The sequence below is a fragment of the Mobula birostris genome, chromosome 2, assembly GCF_030028105.1.
Source record: "Mobula birostris isolate sMobBir1 chromosome 2, sMobBir1.hap1, whole genome shotgun sequence".
Lineage (NCBI taxonomy): Eukaryota > Metazoa > Chordata > Chondrichthyes > Myliobatiformes > Myliobatidae > Mobula > Mobula birostris.
In genome coordinates this window covers 222,442,842-222,468,339 of record NC_092371.1, presented here as the reverse complement: position 1 = coordinate 222,468,339, position 25,498 = coordinate 222,442,842, and positions in this window count along the sequence as shown.

The following is a 25,498-nucleotide window of genomic DNA, read 5'->3' as shown; positions in this document are numbered from 1 at the left end:
GACCGCTGCTTTTCACATTGTTTGTCAATGATTTAGGTAATGGAATTAATGGCCTTGTACAAAGTTTACGGACAATACAAAGTTAGGTGGAGTGGAAGGTAGTGCCGAGGAAGCAATGCGATTGCAGCAGGAATTAGACAAATTGGAAGAATGGGCAAAGTAGTGGCAGATGGAATACAGTGCTGGGAAATGTAAGATAATGCATTGTGGTAAAAGGAGCAATGGTGCAGACTATTATCTAAATGGGGAGAAGGTTCAAACATCAAAGGTGCAGAGGGACTTAGGAGTGCTCGTGCAAGGCTCCCAGAAGGTGAATTTACAAGTTGAGTTGGTAAAGAAGGCAAATGCAAAGTTGCCATTTATTTCAAATGAAATAGAATGTAAAAGCAAGGAGATAATGCTGAGGCTTTATAAGACACTGGTCAGGCTGCACTTGGAGTATTGTCAACAGTTTTGGGCCCCATGTATTTTGGGCCCAAGGATGTATTGTCGTTGGAGAGAGTCCAGAGGAGGTTCATGAGGATGATTCTGGGAATGAAGGGGTTAACATATGAGGAGTGTTCAGCAGCTTTGGGCCTGTACTTACTGGAATTTAGAAGAATGCAGGGGGATCTCATTGAAACCTACCGAATGTTGAAAGGACTAGATAGGGTGGATATGGAGAGGATGTTTCCTACGGTGGGGGTATCCTGAACTAGAATGCACAGCCTCAAAATTGAGGGGCAAGCCTTTAAAACAGAGATAGGTAGGAATTTTTTTAGGCTGAGAATAGTAAATCTGTGGTATTGCTTTGCCACAGACAGTGATGGAAGCCAAGTCCGTGGGAATATTTAAGATGGAAGTTGATAGTTTCCTGATCAGTCAGAGCATCCCCATCAAAGGATATGGCGACAGGCACGTGTATGGGGTTGAGTGAGATCCAGCATCACCCATGATGGAATGGTAGTGCGGACGATGGGCTGAATGGCCTAATTCTGCTCCTATGTCTTATGGCCTTATGACTGACATGTTCAATAACTCTGGAATCGTCCTGAAGCATCGGAGTCACCAATGTAGGTTTTTGTAAGTAAAACAAAATGAGGCCTTTTATGTTTAATGAAACCCGTAGCACATTTTATAGAACTCCAAAACCCTAAACACAAAATCGCGTTAAAAAATCTTTACGTAATAACGTCATCATGCCAGACCAGACTCTTAAGATGAAACCCCATCTCAATGTTGGTGGTTGTGAATTATGTACATTTCCACCATTTATGTTCCCCACAGTATGATTCTGTGACTATGACTAAACCTTCAGCGCACCAGCTGAGGCTAGGTAGGTGGCTTATTTGCCTCAAGTCAGAAATTGTAAGCTAAAATCCAATTTCAGATGCTTAGGCTAAAGTTCTAGGCTTACATTTTAGCTCAGGATTGATTACTTCCGTATCTTTCTCATGAGACACTTAGCAGAGGCCTTATCTGCTCTAGGATAAATGCAAAAAATCACATGTACCTTGTCAAAGATTAGGAAGTTTCCTGCATATGCTGATTGGTATTTAATTTTTAATCAAACTGACAAATTATCATGTAACTGTGGGTGTCTTTTGAGTGCCACCTTGCTGCCTAATTCTTCGTACATTGCAATAATAAATATATTTAAAATGCATTTCAATGACTTTACAGCATTTTGAGATTATCTAAAGTGATCAAAGGCTCTATCATAAAGACAAGTCTTTTTTTTTTAAAGTGCATGCTTTGTATTTCAAAGAATATACCAAATTCTTTCTTGATGGATGCTTCTTCAGTGTTTTGTCATGTGTACAAACACATAATGATGGCAGAAACAATTAGTTTTTCAAATCTTTATCACCCTCTGTTTCTGATAAGGTTTTAATTATTTAGCTGACCTGCCAGAACATGAAGCTATAATTAATTGGAGTGTTCTATAAATTGAAAGAAATTAATAAATTAGTACTGAAAAGCTAACAGCATTTCCCATTGAACAAGATCTAACAATATAGCACAATATAAACAAAATAATCAGCCCTTTACAGATTAGAGCATATTAAAGGTCACATGTGGGCACGTGGCCAAGTGGTTAAGGCATTGGACTAGCTACCTGAAGGTCGTGAGTTCGAGCCCCAGCCGAGGGAATGTGTTGTGTCCTTGAGCAAGGCACTTAATCACACATTGCTCTGCGACGACACTGGTGCCAAGCTGTCTGGGTCCTAATGCCCTTCCCTTGGACAACATTGTTGTCGTGGAGAGGGGAGACTTGCAGCATGGGCAACTGCTGGTCTTCCATACAACCTTGCCCAGGCCTGTGGCCTGGAGAGTGAAGACTTTCCAGGTGCAGATCCATGGTCTCGCAAGACTAACGGATGACTTTACTTTAAAAGTCATCATCAAATTTACCTGAAATGTACTTGTTACTCTTCTGTCCACTTCCCTGACTGATCAAGATCCTCCCATAATTCACGGTAACATTCTTTGCAATCAACAACACCTCCAAATTTTATATCATCCACAAATTTGCTGATCAAGCCTTGTGCATTTGCGTCCAAGTTGTTTCTGTAAAGAACAAATGACAAGGGTCCCAACACAGACCACTGTGCCACACCTCTAATCACAGGCCTCCAAACTGAAAACCAATCTTCAACCACCGCCCTCTGCTTCCCACCCTCAAGCCTATTTCAAATCTACCAAACTAGCTCTTCCTGGGTTCCAGACCATGTGGGATACTGGCGAAGGCTGACACGAGAGGGCACAGTTTTAAGGTGCTTAGAAGTAGGTACAGAGGAGATGTCAGGGGTAAGTTTTTTACGCAGAGAGTGGTGAATGTGTGGAATGGGCTGCCGGCAGTGGTGGTGGAGGCAGATACGATAGGGTCTTTTAAGAGACTCCTGGATAGGTACATGGAGATTAGAGAAATAGACTATGGGTAACCCTAGCTAATTTCTAAAGAAAGGACATGTTCGGCACAGCTTTATGGGCCGAAGGGCCTGTACTGCGCTGTAGGTTTTCTACGTTTCTATGTTTCTATGTTTCTATATTCTATCGTAATCTAAAGTAACCTTCACTGTCCACTATCCCACCAACTTTGGTGTCACCTGCAAACTTACTAATCATGTCAACTACATTGTCATCCAAATAATTGATATAGATGACAAACAACGGCTGATACCTGCAGCATACCAGACAATAGGCCTCTGACTGGAAAAACAATCCTCCATCACTACCCTTTGACTCCTATCACCAAGCCAACTGCGTATCCAATTGGCTAGGATCCCAAGTGATCTCACCTTCCACACTTACCTGGTATGTTGCACCTCATCATTGCTACATCTGCCTGCTTATATTTTGTGATTCATGCTTGTGGACACCTAGATCCTTCTGCGCTTTATCCAGTCTGCACTTATGTGCAAGAGGTTCTGCAGATGCTGGAAATCCAGAGCAACTCATACAAAATGCTGGAGGAAATCTGCAGTTTATCAAGCATCTATGGAAGTGAATCAGCAGTCAACATTGCAGGCCAGTGAAGGGTCTCAGCCTAAAACAGTGATTGCTTATTCACTTCCATAGATGTTGCCTAACCTGCTGAGTGCCTCCAACATTTTCGATGTGTATTCTGCACTTCGATTTCTCCTGCTAAAATGCATAACTTCACACTTTCCTACATTAGAGTCCATTTGCTACATTTTCACCTATTCACTCAACCTATCTTATCCTACTGTGTTTTCAGAATCTAATTTTCCACATCGCAACATGCCTCCCCACTTATTTTCACATCCTCTGCAAATCTGATACAATTTACCCTGCCCAGTTCTCTAGGTCTATCATGAAAATTGTCAATAATTGACAGCCAAGAATGAATCCCAGGGGGACTCCACAAGTTACATCCTTGAAACGTAAAAACATATCTGTATTCTGATTCTTTCTTTTCCGCTTGATGTCCCGTCTTTACCATACTAGCACACATCTCCTAATATTGTCAGCACATGTCTTGTGTGTGGCATCTTGTCAAAACATCTGAAAATCCAAATATTCCGCTTCACTTGGATCGCCTCTAAAAGCTCTGCTAGTTAAAGAACTCCAGCAAGTTTGTCAAAACGTGATCTGCCTTCCACAAAATTGTGTTGACTTAGTTTGATTTTCTACCTGACTAGATACTTCTTCCTTAATTTGGAGTCCAACATCCTCCCAGCCGTGATGGGTGCTGGTCTAACAGGCATAGATTACTCATGTCCCCTTCATGAGCAATGAAATCCTGATTGGAGTTTTCCATTCTGAGATCCCAGTAGTCTGTGTAAAAGCTCAACCAGTCAATCCACTGTCTCTGCAGATGCTTCCGTTAAAGCATTTGGATGATGGCCATCAAGATCTGGCAGCTCGTATGCCTTTAGTGCCATTAATCTCTTCCTTAACTTGTCACTCTTAATAATGATTATTCCAAGTTATTCCACACTATTTGAAATTGGTCTGTGAGAAATCTTTCACATATTTGCAGCATTCTCAGCTTTAAATACTAATGCAAAGTATTGATTTAACTTGTTTGCCATTTCCTTGTTTCCTGTTATTGATTTCCTAATCATACTCTCCAGAGGTCCCACGCATACTCTAACCTTTTTATTTATTGATAGAAGCTCTTGCTGTTTGTTTTGATATTACCTGCCAGTCTTTCTCATAATTAATTATTTTCCTTCTTGTTAATATTTTAGTTCTTGCTACAGGCTTTTGTAAAATCCTATCTTCTGGTCTTAGCCCTTGCCCCTTCACACTCAATGGCTACTGTATTAGGTACGCCTGTTCACCATAAAACCATAAGACCATCAGACAAAGGAGCAGAAGTCGGCCATTCGGCCCATCGAGTCTGTTCCGCCATTTTATCATGAGCTGATCCATTCTCCCATTTAGTCCCACTCCCCTGCCTTCTCACCATAACCTTTAATCCCCTGGCTACTCAGATACCTATCAATCTCTGCCTTAAATACACCCAATGACTTGGCCTCCACTGCTGCCTGTGGCTACAAATTCCATAGATTCACCACCCTCTGACTAAAAAAATTTCTTCGCTTTTCTGTTCTGAATGGGCGCCCTTCAATCTTTAAGTCATGCCCTCTCGTACTAGACTCCCCCATCATGGGAAACACCTGCCCATTAATAAGAACATAAGACATAAGAGCAGAATTAGGCTATTCAGCCCATTGATTCTACTCCATCATTCCATCATGGCTGATGCTGGATCCCACTCAACCCCAGACACCTGCTCTTCATAGCGCTTTACCTCTTCCAACTATCATGTCCGAACTTCTCACATCACCCCCCTCCCATACCCAGTCACCTTCCAACTCACCTAGTCCCACCTATCACCCGCCAGCTTTTGCTCTTTCCCCTCCCTCACTTCCTGAATCTGGCTTCTTCCCCTTCCTTTTCACTCCTGATGAAGGGTTTTGGCCTGAAATGTCAACTGTCTACTTTTCTCCATAGATGCTGCCTGGCTTGCTGAGTTCCTCCAGCATTTTGTGTGTGTCACTGATTTATAGTTCCTCATTTCTCAAATCCATATTCCTTTTATTTATATATATATATATATATGTTTTTTGAACCTGTGTGTTGTTGACAAGGTGGTGCTGAGCTGCTTACTCAAACTACTGCCGTTCTTCCAGTGAAGGCACACCCATAATACAGTAGGAGTGAAATCCAGGAATCTCACCGTCCAACCTTCTAATCTGTCTGTCCGTCTGTATCCTTCGTATTGAAGTAATGTGGTGACAGCTCAGACTTTGCATGATTTTTGTCTATATGTATGCTGTATGTTCATTTGTTACATGCCATGTTGTATGACGTGGGCAATCATGGTCTTTCCATGACCATGCTTGTTCTTCGCAAATTTTTCTATAGAAATGGTTTGTCATCGTCTTCTTCTGGGCAGTGTCTTTACAAGACGGGTGACCCCAGCCATTATCTGTACTTTTCAGAGATTGTCTGCCTGGTGTCAGTGGTTGCAGAACCAGGACTTGTGATACGCACCAACTGCTGATACGACCATCCAGCACCTCCTCCCATGGCCTCACTTGACCCTGATCAGGGAAGGGAGGGCTAAGCAGGTGCTACACCTTGCCCAAGGGTGACCTGCAGGCTAGCGGAGGGAAGGAGCACCTTACACCTCCTTTGGTAGAGACGTATCTCCACCCTGCCACCTTAATACTATTTGTATATATTGTTTATGAAATGAACTATTTAATTAATGAAAATGAACACTGCAGTTAGTCCTGTGCTGTATCTACAGCAGTATTTTCAATTGGGTGTGCCTTATGCGTAGTATCAGTGCCATGGAATGTACCTTACTGCTTACCCGCAGTGGACACATTACAATCAGACCCAAATTGTGCATGGTTAGTTAGTCCCACAGTTTGTGCAGTAGGCTCAGATCCATGATATGTGTGTACAAACTCGGCAAGGACATGCAAACTGCCTTTTCCCTGGAAATCTGCTTGCGTCAGGTTCTTGGAATGACCTCAGGTTGGATGTTTAGTTCTGCAGTAGTTATGGCAGCAAAGTGAGACACAGGTCTTGGACCTGTTCTCTCACTGTGTATCTGGCTGCATCATTCACCAACGTGCCTCAAGATCTAGTTAGAAATAACATCTCCTAGGCAACTGGCATTGCCATTACTTTATAACTCACATGCAAGATCCTGGCACTTCCCAGTTATAAAAGGATTACTGCAGTCATTGTTGCCTGGAAGATGTAATCTCTAACATAGATCTGAGTTTATTTAGATTGAGTTTATTATGCACATAAGTTTAAGAAGAATACATCAGTTTTATCCTGGGATACATCACATTTTTAGATGGCAGTGTTCAGAAACCAGGCACTACTCTTTAGTGCTGTCTAGAATTACCATTCGGGTTTGCAGAATTTATTACTTCAGCAGGGTTAGGCAGCAAATAGTGATCAAGCAACTTGGACTAGCAGCTCAAGTTTAAGTTCCGGACGAACTGAAGTTTGAAGTTCAAAGTAAAGTTTTATATCAAAGTTCATTTTTGTCACCAAATACAGTCATTTTCTTGTAGGCATACTCAGCAAATGTATAGTATATTAACTATAACAGGATCAATGAAAGATCAACCAGAGTGCAGAAGACAACAAACCGTGCAAATGTAGTTATAAATAAATAGCAATAGGTTACAAGAGCATGAGATAATGATCTGTGATCTGTTAGTCTCTCTCTATCATTATGGAAAGAGTGACATTTCTTCCCTTTTTTGGTGAGAGAGGGAGCCTTGGCATGCTGAACTGCTGGGTAGTTTTTTTTGTTGGATTGCAGATTATGGGCTCTCTGGGGGCTTGTTGTTGCCCGCTTGGTGAGTGGTGGGCATCTATGCTACGCACATCAAAGTTGCTGGTGAACGCAGCAGGCCAGGCAGCATCTCTAGGAAGAGGTGCAGTCGACATTTCAGGCCGAGACCCTTCGTCAGAACTAACTGAAGGAAGAGTTAGTAAGAGATTTGAAAGTGGGAGTGGGAGGGGGAGATCCAAAATGATAGGAGAAGACAGGAGGGGGAGGGATTGAGCCAAGAGCTGGACAGCTGATTGGCAAAAGAGGTATGAGAGGATCATGGGACAGGAGGTCCGAGAAGAAAGACGGGGAGGGGGGACCCAGAGGATGGGCAAGGGGTATAGTGAGAGGGACAGAGGGAGAAAAAGGAGAGAGAGAAAAAGAATGTGTGTATATAAATAAGTAACGGATGGGGTACGAGGGGGAGGTGGGGCATTAGCGGAAGTTTGAGAAGTCAATGTTCATGCCATCAGGTCGGAGGCTACAGGTGGGGGGGAGACAGAGGGGGAGGGGGAGGGTTGTTGCTTCATTGCTGCTCCTGCATGGGGGTGGGGGGAGGGGCAGCTTTTGGATTCTAATGTTTTCCTGTCATTCATTCCTTGTGGTTTTTCTTCTGTTTCGTGGATGTCTGTGAAGAGTAAGACTTTCAGGTTATACACAGTATACATTCTCTGATATTGACCATGAAGTGTGTAGTGAATCTACACTGGGTTCAGTCAAAATAGAGAGCAGTGGGTTGTGAGAAATAAAGAACTATATTTCACACTGGAGGAAGATGGTTACTGAAACAAGCAATAGAATGGGGAAAGGCGATTTTAGAGATCATTGTGTGGATGCTATAGGAAGGTGGCTGGCATAAACTAATGGGTAAGCAGACAATGGAACAGGGCAGAGGCAAAACTGCTGAGTTCTAACCAAAATTGACATGAAGCAGACAGCAAATTTATTAGGTCAGATCTCACATGCAGAATAGTGACTGAGCAAGCTTGCTCTGGAACGTGTTCTTGTCATCATTCTCCCGGGGGGTGTTGAAAGTCAGATCTGCCAATAGCAGTTGACTGTCTGATGGTTTTGTTTGTGAGACAAGCTGGAGGAATGGGGACAACTGGTGCATTGAATCTAAGACCATAAGATATGGGAACAGAATTAGGCCATTTGGCCCTTTGAGTCTGCTCCACCGTTCTCTCATGGCTTACTTATTATCTCTCTCAAACCCATTCTTCTGCCTTCTCCCCATAAGCTTTGGCTAACCAAGAAACTATCTACCTCTGCTTTATATGCACCCAATGACATGGCCTCTACAGACACCTGTGGCAATGAATTCCACTGATTCACCACTCTCTAGCTAAAGAAATTGCTCCTCATTTCTGTTATTTTTTATTTGTTATACAGCATGGCGTAGGCCCTTCCAGCCCTTCGAGCTGTGCTGCCCCAGCAATCCCGATTAACCCTATCCTAATCACGGGACAATTTTACAATGACCAATTAACCAGCTGACTGCTAAGCCTTTGGAAACTAGAGCACCCAGCGGAAAACCCACACATTCCATGGGGAGAACGTATAAACTCCTTATGGAATGGTGGTGGAATTGAACTCAGAACTCCGGGATGCCCTGAAATGTATAGCATTGTGCTAACCGCTAAACTACCATGGTGCCCCTCTATTCTGAAGCTGTGATCTCCGATCCTAGACTCCCCCACTGTAGGAAACATCTCCACATCCACTCTATCTAGACCTTGTGATAATTGATAGGCTTCAATGAGATAACACCTTATTCTTCTAAACTCCAGTGAACACAGGCACAGAGTCATCAAATGCTCCTCATATGTTAACCCTGACATCCCTGGGATCATTTCTGAGAACTCCTCTTTCCAACACCAGCACATATTTTCTTAGATAAGGGGACCAAAACTGCTCACAATACTCCAAGTGTGATATGACCAATGCCTCATAACGTCTCAGCATTAGATGTTTGCTTTTATCTTCTAGTCCTCTCAAAATGAATGCTAACATTACATTAGCCTTCTTTTCTACTGATTCAGCCTGCAAGTAAACCTTTAGGGAATTCTGCACGATGACTCCCAAGTACCTTTGCACCTCTGATTTCTCAGTATTTTCTCCAAATAGAAAATATTCCTTCTTCTTTATTCCTTCTATCAAAGTGCATGACTATACATCTCCCTACACTGTATTTCTCCTGCCTCTTCTTTGCTCATTTTGCCCATTCTCCTGTCTAAGTCCTTCTGCATACATGCTTTTTCTTCAACACAACCTGCCCTCCACTGGTCTTTGTATCTTCTGCAAAATTGGCCACAAAGCCATCAATTCCGTCATCAAAATCATTGACATATAACGTGAAAAGCAGCAGTCCCAACACCGACCCCTGGAGAACACAGCAGTCAACCAGAATAGGCCCCCTTTATTCCCACTCTTTGCCTCCTGCCAGTCTGCCGATCTTCCATCCATGCTGGTGTCTTTCCTGTCATATCATGGGTTCTAATGTTGTTTAAAGGCCCCATGTGCGGCACCTTGCTAAAGGCCTTCCAAGGAATCAGAATGGGAATGGAGGAGCTGTTGATAGTTGAGAAGAATACAAAGATCTTTCCTAACTGAATCAGTGTTTACACTGTGTTCAGCCACATCTGAGCAACATCAGGATTAGACACTGGCTTCATGGGAAAAGCCAGAGAGTGGTAGCAGAGGGTTGCCTCTCTGACTGGAGGCCTGTGACTAGTAGTGTGCCGCAAGGATTGGTGCTAGATCCATTGTTGTTTGTCATCTATGTTAACAATCTGGGTGATGATGTGTTAAACTGGTTCAGCAAATCTGCAGATAACAGTAAGATTGGCGATGTAGTGAACCAGGAGGAAGACTATTAAAACCTGCAATGGGATCTCAACCAGATGGAAAATTGGGCTGAAAAATGGCAGATAGAATTTAATGCAGACAAGTGTGAGATGTTGCACTTCAGGAGGACCAACGAGGGTAGGTCTTACATGGTGAGTGGTAGGGCACTGAGGAGTTCGGCAGAACTAAGACGTCTGTGAATACAGATCCACGATTCCTTGAAAGTGGCGTCACAGGTAGATAGAGTCATAAAGAAAGCTTCTGGCAAATTTGTCCTTCATAAATCAATGCATTGAGTACAGGAGTCAGAATGTTATGTTGAAATTGTGTAAGACGTTTATGCAGTCTAATTTGGAGCATTGTGTGCAGTTTTGGTCACCTACCTACAGGAAAGATTGAACAACTGCAGAGAAAATTTACAAGGATTTTGTCGGGACTTGAGGACCTGAGTTGTAGGGAAAGGTTGAATACTTTATTCCCTAGAACGTCGAAGATTGAGGGGAGATCTGATAGAGGGATACAAAATTATGAAGGGTATAGATAGGGTAAATGCAAGCAGGCTTTTTCACTAAGGTTGAGTGAGACTACAACTAGAGGTCATGGGTTAAGGGTGAAAGGTGAAATATTTAAGGGGATCATGAGGGGGAACTTCTTCACTAAGTAGGTGGTGAGAGTGTGGAATGAGCTGCCAGCACAAGTGGTGGATGTGGGGTTGATTTCAAGATTTAAGAGACATTTAGATAAATACATGGAGGGGGGAGGTAGGAAGGGCTGCGGTTTGGTGCAGAGCAATGGGCTAGCCAGGCTAGATGAGCTGAAGGGCCTGTTTCTGTGCTGTGGTGTTCTATGATTCTGACTTGGTTTTGGCAACTCTATATAGATCTAGTTCCAGCTGCCTTAAGACAACCAACAGACTCTGGGCCCTTATTGTATAGATTTATAGGGCTTAAAACCATTTGAACAATAATCTACAAAGGATTTTTTTTTTGTTAAAACAATGAAGTGCTTTCTGTTTGCGATAACAGAACTCCTGAACAGATATTGAATAACCTGTTGACTAAAAAGGTGAGTCCACGATACTCTAACGCTAAAGCATAGCTTTGATTCTAATGTATGGCTCTTCCACTTGTTTTTAACAAATGCAGTATACGTATTAATTTCTAATTCTATCATTTTCAGTTTTTCTCATTTCAAATGACATGTAAACTCCAAAGATCCTAGACTATATATTATTAACTACAGGTAACCCCCACATTATTGGACCCCCACATTATTCCTTAAAAAGTCTATTTTGCGGATTTCCTTAATGCAAAATGCATCGTCCTGTGCATGTGCCAAGGAATGCAGGTTCAAATTTTGTGTTTACTTATTTATTTTCCAATAAATTCTGTGAAGGTGAACTGCATTCCACATCTCAAATTTTTCAGTTGTGATTTAGTGAATTTGGTGAGGGCAAATTTCTGTAACCCAAGCAACCATTATGTGAGGGTTACCTGTAAAAGCACAGATTGCTCTCGATAAAGGGAATCCACTATGCTAGCTCTTTATTTAAATATGTATTTTATTTAATTTTTTAAAGAAGAAATATAAGGACTCAATTAATGCAATTAATACATATTGGAAAAAAAAATTAATTCAAATACATTAATAAGTCCTAGAGAAAAAAAAACACCTATCCCAACACCATTTCCCCTCATTTAGAAAACAGGAGGGAGAAAAAAAACATAAAAGACAGAGGAAAGAAAGGAGAGAAGAGAAAAAAAAGAAAAAGAAGAGTAGGCATTCAGCTCTCAGAGTCAGTTTAAAATGCAAGTTAAAGAAACTAGCTTATAATAAGGGATATATTAATTAAAAAAAATTAAAATAAATAAATTAAACAATCTGGGCATTTAAGTAATCCAAATATGGTTGCCAAATCTCAATGAACATAGTGTATCCATTCCTAAGGGTGTAAGTAATCTTCTCAATGGGGTATACAACTTTGCATTTCTTTATTCCAACGATCAATATGTACAAGGGAATCGGATTTCCATGTTACTGCTATGCATTTCCTGGCCACTGACAATGCAATTTTAATAAATTTGGATTTATTCCTGGGGAGGTTAACTTTCAAAACTGCTAAGTTCCCCAGAAGAAACAATTCTGGGTCTAGAGGGAAATCCATCCCCAGAATTTTCCCCAGTACCTCCCCCAGATCAGATCTATCCAAAAAGATCTCAGTTTCGTGCATAGCCAGGTGGAATGCAAAAAGGTACCAACATCTATGCCACACCTGAAACACTTGTCAGAAATTTCTGGTTTATTTTTATGTATTTTTTCAGGTGTGAGATACAAGTGATGTATCATTCTGTGTCTAGAGTTGATAAGAGTGGTAACACTATCCAAACATAGATGTGACCAACACTGATGATCAATTACCGTGCTAGCTCTTTTTAACCTTAAATATAATGCCTGTGATCACAACTTCTCCTTATAAGGAAAATGTGCCATTCTCAAAGTGAGCACAATAATCTAACAGGAGTACAATTAGTCATAAACACAAGAAATTCTGCAGATGCTGGAAATCCAAAACAGCACACACACAAAATCTTAGAGGAGCTCAGCATGTCAGGCAGCATCTAGGGAAATGAATAGACAGCCAACACTCCAGGTTGAGACCCTTCTTCGGGACTTCTTCTCGAGTCCTGAAGAAAGGTCTCGGCCCAAAAGGTTGACAGTTTATTTATTTCCATAGATGCTGCCTGACTTGCTAAGTTCCTCCAGCATGCTCTTGGTTTAAAAAAAATGATTCACGTGGCTGTAAGCATAAAATACTGTACATCTCTGGTTAACTCTTTTGAAAGTCAATTAATAAATAGATATGATATCTATTGCTATTTCTTTACAGTTCTTCTCTATTACTTTGTTAAAGCCAAACAAAACTGGTGGAGGAAATGCTTCTTATGCGTTTAAGAGAATGCATGTTTTATTCTCATCTCTTGCTACCAGAGCAGCATGAGCCATAATTTTTTTTGTTCATTGAGTGCTTTAATTACATCTGCTGTTGAATCAATTGATTTAGTCTCTTGAGCATTTTAAGTGCTATTCATTGGAACAAAACATATTGTTCAATTTGCTGTCTTGCAATCATTCCTTTTCTTTCCTGCAGAGATAGCGTATATCTAAGCTCTTACTAAATATAGTGTGTGTGTATATATATGCAGGCTTTATGGTATAAAGTCTAGTGCAAATGATCACATTTCTGAGCTAAGTTCATTGTGGGGAATGATTAAGTGTCATGTTTGCAAAATCTGACGTTAGTTCAGGTTACATCTAACTAGGATTTATCGTTCATGTTTTGGACCTTGAACTTCTCTTGGGTTTGCTTTGTAAGAAGACATTATCTCTGATTACTAGCGTTCATAAAGTAAATTTCACTTCAACAGAAATAGCCAATTATTCAAGATAACCATGTCTTACTTCCTCAGGATTTTATAACAATGATTTTGTTTGCCTGGCTCTGTACTTTCATTAACACTGAATTGTTGTTAATTGTTTTGAATTGACATGCCATTGAACTATCAAAATAGAAACTCTGGGTCAAGCACACGGGCTTAGAGGATGAACGTGCTGAAGCAAAGTAACATTGATTCATACTGAACTGGAAAGCCGCTGTTATTTTTTTTATGAACTAGACTTTACCCGCAACAGGTAGCAATAGACTGGCATGTTGAGAAATCAGGCAGATTCAATTGCACTCCATGCATGCAATGCATACTTAGGTATGGCATGGTGTGGGAAGCTGGCAAATGTGAAATTCTACCTCGTAATATCCCCCCATGAATAAAGAAAGCAAAGGACAAAAAAAAAGACCGTGAAACGGGAACAGTGAGAAAATCATGGCTGGGACTTTCATGGCTGGGTCCTGACGAAGGGTCTCAGCCTGAAACATCGACTACACCTCTTCCTAGAGATGCTGCCTGGCCTGCTGCATTCACCAGCAACTTTTATGTGTGTTGCTGGGACTTTCAGTCAGTCTGGTAAATTTTACTTGAAGCAATATGATGATCAGCCTGGTTGAATTCATCAGAAAGAACCAGCTTTTCAAACAGTAAAGGTCATCAATGTTAATAAAGATTTGGTGGTTTATAAACAGCTTTCTCTTTTTATACATTCCTTCTCTTTGATGGACTTGGTTTGCAGAGGTTTCTTAAAGCACGGATCCTTTCCAATGAATTGGAACGGGATAAACGAACTCTCCTGCAGCAGAATGTCCCCAAAATCCCAAGTACTAACAATGAGGTTGCATGTGGAGAAAAAATAACTTTGCCTAGAAGTTTGCTAAATATGCTACAGTGTTTTAAATTGCTTCAAATTTCTAGATTTCAATCCAATAAATTTCTTCAAAGCTTGTTCCCTTAGTGCCTCAAATTGTTATCTTAGTTTGTGTAAGTTTTTCTTTGAAGCTGGAGTGTTTGAATTAATTTTGTGGATTGAAGGGGAATGAGTAGTTCAGGCAGAGAGTAGGTCAGTGGCTGGGTATCGCACAGCAAGTGCCTCATTGGCTGGCGCTGAGCACAATCTGCCATCTGCAAGGCTGAAAGAGCTTGACAGAATTCTCAGCACTTGCTCGAATGACTGCAGCTCCTCACCATGCACGACAAAGCACTGCACATGCTGGACGCACTGTGTGCCAGATACCAAATGCACTGCAGTTACTTGTCTCAGCTAACGGTGGAGTATTTCTCAAAAGCATTTCCTCGACCACCAGGGACAGGAAGAACTTGGGGGCGGGGCATCAACATTTTCAAGTTCTCATATGTTACACAGCTTTGGAATACATCCCATACAGGGTGGAATGAGCTAAAACCCCTGTGAGCTTCTATAGAAGGATGAAAATTGTGCAAGAAGTCCCTTCTAAAAACAACTTAAAGAAAATAATGAAAAACGTAAAAGGAAGAAGCACTAAATGCAATGGATCTAAAGTTAAAACAGAAAATGCAAGTGAAGACATGATGGTCCTACCAGGCGGTTGAAGAGAGAAAAAATAGTTCTGCTCAAACCTAACCATGAACAAGTCTGAGAGTATTTCTGCTCAGAAGTGATTTCCTGTTTTACCCAATATGTGTGTGAGTCACATTTTCAGAGGAATCAGAACAACATCATTCTAAATCCTTAAATACAAAACTTGTCTTGGGAAAAATAGATTGCTGGTTGCTATAGATACAAATGACAGCATGTCCAGAAGGCTGAGTGTTTGATCACAAAGTGGCTGAGCAGTTCCATCAGCAGGCAATCTGTTCATACTTTTACCTCAGTTCAAGAAACTGTCACCATCAAAAGAACATTCATTTTAAATCCTGGAAGATACTTTGATGACAGCATTTTAAATTCTGTTCTAGTTTAATCCTAATCCTAATATTTGATTCAGTATGTTTCCATGGCAAAGCTATTTTAAAAAGTAAACACTGAAGAATGTGGGACTAAAGCAATGGCTGTCAATGTTTTAACTCTCTCTTTGATGACGCGAGGCTTCTTTGCCAAAAGAACATATTGCTGATATATTAATGGGTAAAAAACACTGAGTCCACAGGGTATAAAACAAACTCATTGTAATAATTGCCTTTGACAGGAAATATAAAAATGAAAAAAGAGTTGAAATATTTGGGAACAAGAACATGAGAATAATGCAGATTTACAGTATATGATGGGGTAAAATAATAGCATAGAAATGTTTCGGAATTATGTAAGAAAGAGAGAAGTTGACTTCATACATTGACTGAAGTGACTAGAATGAGAGTCACTTAGAAGCAAAGTTAAAGGTTAGAACAAGGAGAGAGAACTGAGAGGCTCTGAGACTCACTTCCATCACTAATATGTTCGGCACAAACCATTTGATGCTCAAGTCTAAATTGGTTATGAGGATAAAGAAATGGAGAAGCAAAGCATGTGAAAGCAAGTAGGTCCATTTGATGAGGTGGGGAGTAATTGTGTACACAGAATGGTAAGCATAAGGGGCCTGTTCCTATGTGATAGCTTCCATTTACTTCTGGAACATTTTAACTGGCATGGAGTAAGCCATGGTCCAGTAATAAGCAGGTCACACACAATCTGGGAAGGAAAATGAAATCAAATCACTAGAAAGAGGTGACATAGGATCAGAAGGTGTTGAATCATTGTGGATAGAGCTAAGGAACTGCAAGCGTAAAAACCCAGATGGGAGTTGTAGACAGACCCCCAAACAGTAGTAAGGATGTTGTCTACACATTACAACGGGAGATAGAAACTGCATGCCAAAAGGACAATGTTACAATTGTCATGGGGGATTTCAATATGCAGGGAGATTGGGAAAATCAGGTTGGTCCTGGATCCCAGGAGGGGGAATTTCTAGAATACCTATGAGAAGGCATTTTAGAGCAGCTCATGGTTGAGAATATAAGAAATAGGAGCGGGAGTAGGCCATATGGCCTGTTGAGCTTGTTCCACCATTCAATAAGATCATGGCTGACCTGGCCATGGACTTATCTCCACCTACCTGCCTTTTCCCAGAACCCTTAATTCCCCTACTATGCAAAAATCTATCCAACCTTGTCTTAAATATATTTACTGAGGTAGCCTCCACTGCTTCATTGGGCAGAGAATTCCACAGATTCACCACTATCTGGGTAAAGCAGCTCCTCCTCATCTCCTTCCTAAATCTACTCCCCTAAATCTTGAGGCTATGTCCCCTAGTTTTAGTCTCACATATCAGTGGAAACAAATTTCTTGCCTTTATCTTTTCTATCCCTTTCATCATTTTATATGTTTCTATAAGACCTCCTTTCATTCTTTTGTATTTCGACGAGTACAGTCCTAGGCAACTCAATTTCTCCTCATAGTCTAACCCCCTCATCTCTGGAATCAACCTGGTGAACCTCCCCTGCACTGCCTCCTTCTTCAAGTAAGAAGACCAGAACTGCACGCAGTACTCCAGGTGCGGCCTCACCAGTACCCTGTACAGTTGCAGCATAACCTCCCTGCTCTTAAATTCAATCCCTCTAGCAATGAAGGCCAACATTCCATTTGCCTTCTTGATAGCCTGCTGTACCTGCAAACCAACCTTTTGTGATTCATGCACAAGCATTCCCAAGTCCCTCTGCACAGCAGCATGCTGAAATTTTTTACCATTTAAATAATAACCTTCTCTTCCACTTTTCTTTCCAAAGTAGATGACCTCACATTTACCAACATTGTACTCCATCTGCCAGACCTTTGCCCACTCATTTAACCTATCAATATCTCTCTGCAGACTCTCTGTATTTTCTGCACAATTTGCTTTTCTACTCAATTTAGTATCATCAGCAAACTTAGATACACTGCACTGGGCCCCCTCTTCCAGATCGTTAATGTATATCGTGAACAGTAGCGGGCCCAGCACCGACCCCTGCAGCACACCACTCACTACTGATTGTCAACCAGTGTAACACCCATGTATACCAACTCTTGGTTTTCTATTAGTTAACCAATCCTTTGTCCATGCTAATACATCAGCCCAACTCTATGCATCCTTATCTTATGGATAAGTCTTTTATGTGACATCTTATCGAATGCCTTCTGGAAATCTAAGTAAATAATGTCCAGCTGTTCCCCTCTATCCACTGCACTCATTATATCCTCAAAGAACTCCAGCAAGTTTGTCAAACAGGACCTGCCTTTGCTGAGTCCATGCTGCATCTGCCTGATGGATCCATTTCTTTCCAGATGCCTCGTTATTTCTTCTTTAATGATAGCTTCAAGCATTTTCCCAACTACAGATGTTAAACTAACTGGACTACAGTTACCTGCCTTTTGCCTACATCAAGTGGTTTTCCAATTTGTTGTGTTGGGACTGATTCTTTTTAAGTTATATGTCAATGATTTAGATGATGGAATTGATGGCTTTGTTGTCGAGTTTGCAGATGATATGAAGATAGGTGGAGGGGCAGGTAGCTTTGAGGAAGTAGGGAGGCCACAGAAGGACCTTAGAGAGATTGGGAGAATGGCCAAAGAAATTGCAGGTGGAATACAGTGTCAGGAAATGTATGGTCATGCACTTTGGTAGAAGAACTGAAAGGGTTGACTATTTTCGAAGTGGAGAGAAGATACAAAATTCTGAAGTGCAAAGGGACTTGAGAGTCCTTGTGCTGGATTCCCTAAAGTTTAACTTGCAGGTTATGTCTGTGGTGAGGAAGGCCAATGCAATGTTAGTATTTATTTCAAGAGGACTAGAATATAAAAGCAAGGATGTAACGTTGAGACTTTATAAAGCACTGGTGAGGCCTCACTTGGTGTATTATGAGCAGTTTTGGGCCCTTATCTTAGAAAGGATGTGCTGAAACTGGAGAGGGTTCAAAAGAGATTCACAAAATTAATTCCATAATTGAGTGGCTTGACAAATGAAGAGTGTTTGATAGCTTTGGGCCTGTATTCACTGGAATTCAGAAGAATGAAGGGTAACCTCATTGAAACTTATTGAATGGTGAAAGGCCTTGATAAGGTGGATGTGGAGAGGATGTTTCCTATGGTGGGAGAGTCTAAGACTAGGGAACACAGTCTTATGATAGAGGGGTGTCCTTTTAGAACTGACACGAGGAGGAATTTCTTTAGCCAGAGAGTAGTGAATCTGAGGAATCCTTTGGCACAGGCAGCTGTGGAGGCCAAGTCTTTATGTATATTTAAAGAAGAGATTGATAGATTCTTGATTGGTCAGGACATGAAGGGATATAGGGAGAAGGTGGGAGATTGGGGCTGAGAAGAATAATGGATCAGCCACGATGAAATGGTGGAGCAGGCTCAATGGACAAAATGCCTAATTCTGGTCCTATATCTTGGGTTCTGCAGAATTGTGCCTGTTGGTGCAGGCTTGCCTACTTTGTTGAATCTGTTCAAGTGGCACTAAGAGCTCAGTTTAGGTGAAGCTGCCTATTATTGTCAAGAAACAGGCCTCAACCCACTGAGTCCATACAAACCATCATTAGGAATGTCCACCATTCCATCCCTAAACAGCATTTCAGGAAATCAGATTGTCTACCTGCATACAGGCAGAGGCTAAAGAGCAAGACACCAGAGACAAGGAACAAAGGAGGTCACAGAGGAGTGGCAATGGGATTGCTGCGAGTCAGTGGACTGTGGCAAGTTCAAGGACTCATCAGAATGGATACGCCATAGTTCTCATGGTCTTTATAAAAACAGTGGTGGATGAATGCACCCCACAAAATCATTCAGTGTCTTCCCTGCACAGAAGCCCTGGATGAATCATGAGATCTGCAATCTGCTGAGGGCCAGGTCAACGGCACTCAGGTCTGCCGACTAAGTAAAATACAAGAGGTCCAAGTATGATCTCCAGAAAGCCAACTCACATGTGAAGTAGCAATTCTGGACCAAACTGAAATCACTGAAGAATACTCGACAGCTGCAACAGGGCCTGAACGCTATCACCTCCAACAAAGTGAAACCAAGCTCACTGCCTTCTATGTTTGCTTTAACCCTCAAAACATGGAGGCACCTACATGAGTTCCCACAGCCCCCCTGTGATTATAGCTGCTGAGGCTGACGTGAGGGCATCTTTAACTTGGCTGAGTGGTTAAGACTGTTCTAATCAACTGGCTGGAGTATTTATTGATATCTTTAACTTCTCACCTCAGGTACCCACCTGCTTTAAGCAGACTTCAATTGTACTGGTGCCTCAGAAGAATATGGTAACCTGCCTCAGTGACTATCATCCTTGCAGCTGCTGTGATGAAGTGCTTTGAGAGGGTGGTGATGAAACATATCAACTCCTGCCTAGGAAGTGCCTTTGATCCACTCCAATTTACCTACCGGCTCAATGGGTCCACAGCAGACATCATTTCATTGGCTCTTCGCTCAACTCTAGAACATCTGGACAGTGAAGATGCATACATCAGGATGCTCTTCATTGACTACTGCTTGGCGTTCGGTACTAAAATCCCTTCAAGATTAATCAATAAGCTCAAAGGTCTGGCCCTCAATACCTCCTTGTGTAACGGGATCCTGGATTGCCTCACTTGCAGACCCCAGTTAGTTCAGATTGGCAACGACATCTCCTCCACAATCACCAACAGCACAGATGCCCCACAAAGCTGTGTGCTCAGCCCTCTGCTCTGCTTGCTTTACCCTTGTGCCTGGGAGGCTAAGCACAGCTCCAATGCCATATTTAAGTTTGCTGGTGACACCATTGTCGTTGGCCAAATCAAATATGGTGACAAATCAGCATCTCAGAGGGAAGTTGAACACCTGACTGAGTGGTGCCACAACAACAACCTCTCTCTCAATGTCTGCCAGACCAAGGAAGGAAGGAAAGAAATGAGACCATGAGAGGCCTGAGTCGGGCATTTTCATGCCTTACAAGGCGCAGATTGGAAGTCTGTGTGGGGCGCCACTCCTTGCACAGACTAGAGCAATGTGTGGTTAAGTGCCTTGTTCAAGGACACAAACACTGAGGCTCGAACTAGCAACCTTCAGATCACTAGACGAACACCTTAACCACTTGGCCACATGCCCAACATGCAAATGCCATTATGGAGAAAGCATGGCAGTGTCTCTACTTTCTCCTAGGTTTGCCATGTAATTTAAAACTTTGACAAACTTCTATTGATGTGTGGTGGAGAGTATATTGACTGGATGCATCACAGCCTGGTATGGAAACACCAATGCCCCTGTTTACAAAGTAGTGGATACAGCCCAGACCATCACGGGTAAAGCCATCCCCACCACTGAGCACATCTACACGGAGTGCTGTCACAGGAAAGCAGCATCCATCATCAACGACACCCACCTGCTAGGCCATGCTCTCTTCTTGCTGTTGCCATCAGGAAGAAGGTATAGGAGCTTCAGGACCCACACCACCGGGTTCAGAAACAGTTCTTATCCCACAACCATTGGGCTCTTGAATCAGAGGGGATAACTTCACTCAACTTCACTGACCCCAGTACTGAACTGTTCCCACAACCTATGGACTCACTTTCAAGGATTCTTCATCTCATGCTCTTAATACTTATACAATTTTTTTTCTCTTTTTATATTTGGACAGTTTGTTGTCATTTGCACAGTGGTTGTTTGTGCATGTTGTTATCTGTGGTCTTTCATTGATTCTATTGTGTTTCTTTGTATATACCACGAATGCCAGCAAGAAATTGAATCTCAGAGTTATATATGATGACATATATGTACTTTGATAATAAATTTACTTTGAACTTTGAACAAGAGACAGTTTATAGTAACCAGTTAGCCTATAATCAACATCCTAACTCTTTTACTCAACGCCCTGATTTATGAAGGACAACATGCCAAAAGCTCTACTTACAATTTTATTTACCTGTGATGCCAATTACAAGAAATTATGGACCTGTATTCCCAGGACCCTTTGTACTAAGGCATACCTCCGAGTCCTACCATTCACAAGGTAAGTCTTAAAAAAAAAGTACAAACTTTGATTTTGTTGAAGGTTTTTTTTTTTGCTTTGATTGATTGTTTGTGAATGTCAAAAGAATTCATCAACTTTCAGTGATGGTGGGCACAGTGAGTAGCCTCTTCTCATAATGCTGCTTGCTTTGCCAGCACTCTCAATGCTGTCAATACTAAGTAAGAACCTGCACTGACGGTGCCTTGGACCTGGCAAATGATGAGCAACTTTATGACAGGAGAAGACCTGCTATAATAGCACCAACTTTAGCATGTTAGCAGACTCAGGACACCTTAGCTGGAGTGGTTTCAGTTAGAAACATTGTTTGGTGAAATCATAAACACAAGAGATTCTGCAGGTGCTGGAAATCCAGAGTAATGCACACAAAAAAAACTGGACAGCATCTATGAAGAGGAATAAACAGTCTATGTTTCAAGTTGAGGCCCTTCATCGATTTCTCTAACTTCTGGCAATTTCTTCCCCCATCCCCCTTCTCTTTTTCCTTTCCCCTATTCTGTCTCCCCTCTTACCCTCCTCTTCTCCTCACCTCCCTCCTTTCTTTTCTCCCACAATCCACTAACCTCTGTCAGATTCTTTCTCAGGCTTTTACATTTTCCACCTATCACCTCCCCATCCCCATCAACCCACCTTCCCCCTCACCTGGTTTCACCTGTCACCTGCCAACTTGTACTCCTCCCCTCCCCCACCTTCTTATTCTGGCTTCTTCCCCCTTCCTTTCCAGTCTTGATGGAGGGCCTTGGCCTGAAACGTTAACTGTTTATTCTTCTCCTTCAATGCTCCCTGACCTACTGAGTTCCTCAACTTCCCCCTTCCTTTCCAGACTTGATGAAGGGCCCCAGCCTGAAACGTTAACTGTTTATTCCCCTCCTTCGATGCTTCCTGACCTGTTGAGTTCCTCCAACATTTTGTGAGTGTCGATGAAAGGCATTCTTCATTATTAAAATGTGACCTCCTGTAAATATAACAACTTTCAGTTTGAATAAAAAGATCACAATTACATTGCAGATCACAATAATAACACCTGCGGATGCAAATTCACCCATTGCTGCCCACTGTTTTAAGAAGTTGAAAACCTATAAATCATAGTATTGTAGGAATGTATAGCACAGAAGTGCTATACATTTAAGGCCTGATGAAGAGCTCCGGGCTGAAATATCGACTATTTATTTGCCTCCATAGATGCTGCCTGACCTACTGATTTCCTGGATTTCCAGCATCGGCAGAGCCTCTTGTCTTTATGGCCTACCATGTCCAAGCTGACTGTGATGCCTTTCAATATAAACCTTATTGACCTGCAATTCCTTTACTCCTTTTGTATTAAAGTACTGGTCCAACTGTCTCTTAAATGTTGTAGCATCAATCAGTTTCTACTATCCTCTCTGGGAACCCATTGCTTATAACCACCATCGTCTATGTGAAAACTACTTTAAACTCCCCGCTCATCCTTAACTTGTGCCTGTTAGTTCTGGACTACCTTTGGGAGATAAGATATTGACCATCTACCCTTTCTTTGCCTGGCATAATTTTCTAAACCTTTATAAATCCCCCTCTTTTCCCTTCCTTCCACAGTCCTACATTCCAGGTAAATTCCTTTATTGCTACTGAGAATAGTTGCCTCCAGGATGACCAAAACTTTGTTGTAAAGTTTAGAGGCCTGTGTGCCTCAATGACCTGGAGAGCTATGTTCTGGAGTCGGGGCGTTGTGCTTTGGTTCTTGATATGGCCACCCATGCCTAACAGGTTGAAGTGTAGAGAGACCAGACCAAGAGTTGGGCCCCCAATCCTCCATGTTCAGGGTGACAACCCTGACTGGTAAAACTAAATTGTTATGGAAACAGCAATGAAGAATCCTTCAATATCTGAATGTAACTGTATGGACAGACAAAGATGAAAGACCTTCATTGCTGCCCTAAACGCTAGCATCGTAAGGGGCAGTAAGTAAGGAATAGTTAAATTATTTTACCTTGAATGATTTTTGCTTCTATTTTGTCAGAAGAGTGAACCTAACATTGGCAGAACTCTGGCAGCAACACCTATAATGTAATTTTTGATGGACTCTTGGGCCATGCTTTACTTCTTAATGTGAAGCATTTATCATAGTCCAACCGGTTTAGGTGAAAAGATGAAATGCGTTTGAAGCACCTCCAATTACTCCAAAAGACTGAGGTTTGGTAAAATACAGAAAGGCTTTTATTCGCGGTACAATACGACCTCCACAGTGAGTGTCTGCCCCCGGACTGAGGGGGAGGGGCAAGGCGAACACCTTTATACAGGACTCTGTGGGAGGAGCCACAGGGGCAGTCAGCAGAGGGGTGTGTCCAGACAGGCAACCGAGTTACAACATATATACATGGTTTACCACAGCGTTACACAAATAGGCTGTGGGCGAAGGGCTTTTATGCTTAAAAGGATGAATTACAAAGAGTAAAATTAAAACTTCCTTTTAAAAGCAATACATACATGAAGGGAAGAAGTACTTCTCTCTGCAAATTCTTAAAATATGAGTTATTTGTACGTACTGTGAAGTGTTTTTTAAAATGGTAGATTTAAAAAGTAAAACAAACCCACATCTGCAAAGATTGCAGATGTAAATCCCCAGAGTGTGTGATGCTGATTTATTTCTTCACGTCCTTTGCTAAAGATGATATTATATCCTTTATACCAAGGATATAACAGCAATAGTTCAGTTGTGGAGATAAAACAAAAGGCAGAAACTTCTTCAGGTTCAGGTTCAGTATTTGTGTGATAAATGGATTTCAGGGGCAATGCTGCAGTATGATTCATTTTTATTGTTATACATTCAGCTCACAGGTTCATCCTTCATTTGGATTTGAAAATTATTTTTTATTGTAATGGAATATGATGCATTTTTCAAATTAATGGAAGACAGTTGCATGAGATTGTTGTTTCGATTTCAGATTCTAGGAGAATGCTTCAGCTGCCAGTTTTGATTAAGCTGTTTCAAAAACACTGAATGATGAACCTGAGCAACATACTTATGATGTTTTTGTAAAGTGAACATGCCCATTTCCTGTCTCCAGGTGCTTTGAGAAGGCCTGAAAGGCCTGCTCTTTGTAGCAACACTATCTTTGCACCTACAGGCACTGTTAGACCATAAGCTATAGGAGCAGAATTAGGCTATTTCATCATGAATGATCCATTTTCCCTCTCAGCCCCAATCTCTTAACCTCTCCACATTTCTCTTCATCCCCTGACCAATCAAGAATCTATCAACCTCTGCCTTAAATATATACATAGAAACATACATAGAAAATAGGTGCAGGAGTAGGCCATTCGGCCCTTCGAGCCTGCACCGCCATTTATTATGATCATGGCTGATCATCCAACTCAGAACCCTGCCCCAGCCTTCCCTCCATACCCCCTGACCACCGTAGCCACAAGGGCCATATCTAACTCCCTCTTAAATATAGCCAATGAACTGGCCTCAACTGTTTCCTATGGCAGAGAATTCCACAGATTCACCACTCTCTGTGTGAAGAAGTTTTTCCTAATCTCGGTCCTAAAAGGCTTCCCCTCTATCCTCAAACTGTGGCCCCTCGTTCTGGACTTCCCCAACATCGGGAACAATCTTCCTGCATCTAGCCTGTCCAATCCCTTTAGGTACTTATACATTTCAATCAGATCCCCCCTCAATCTTCTAAATTCCAACGAGTACAAGCCCAGTTCATCCAGTCTTTCTTCATATGAAAGTCCTGCCATCCCAGGAATCAATCTGGTGAACCTTCTTTGTACTCTCTCTATGGCAAGGATGTCTTTCCTCAGATTAGGGGACCAAAACTGCACACAATACTCCAGGTGTGGTCTCACCAAGGCCTTGTACAACTGCAGTAGTACCTCCCTGCTCCTGTACTCGAATCCTCTCGCTATAA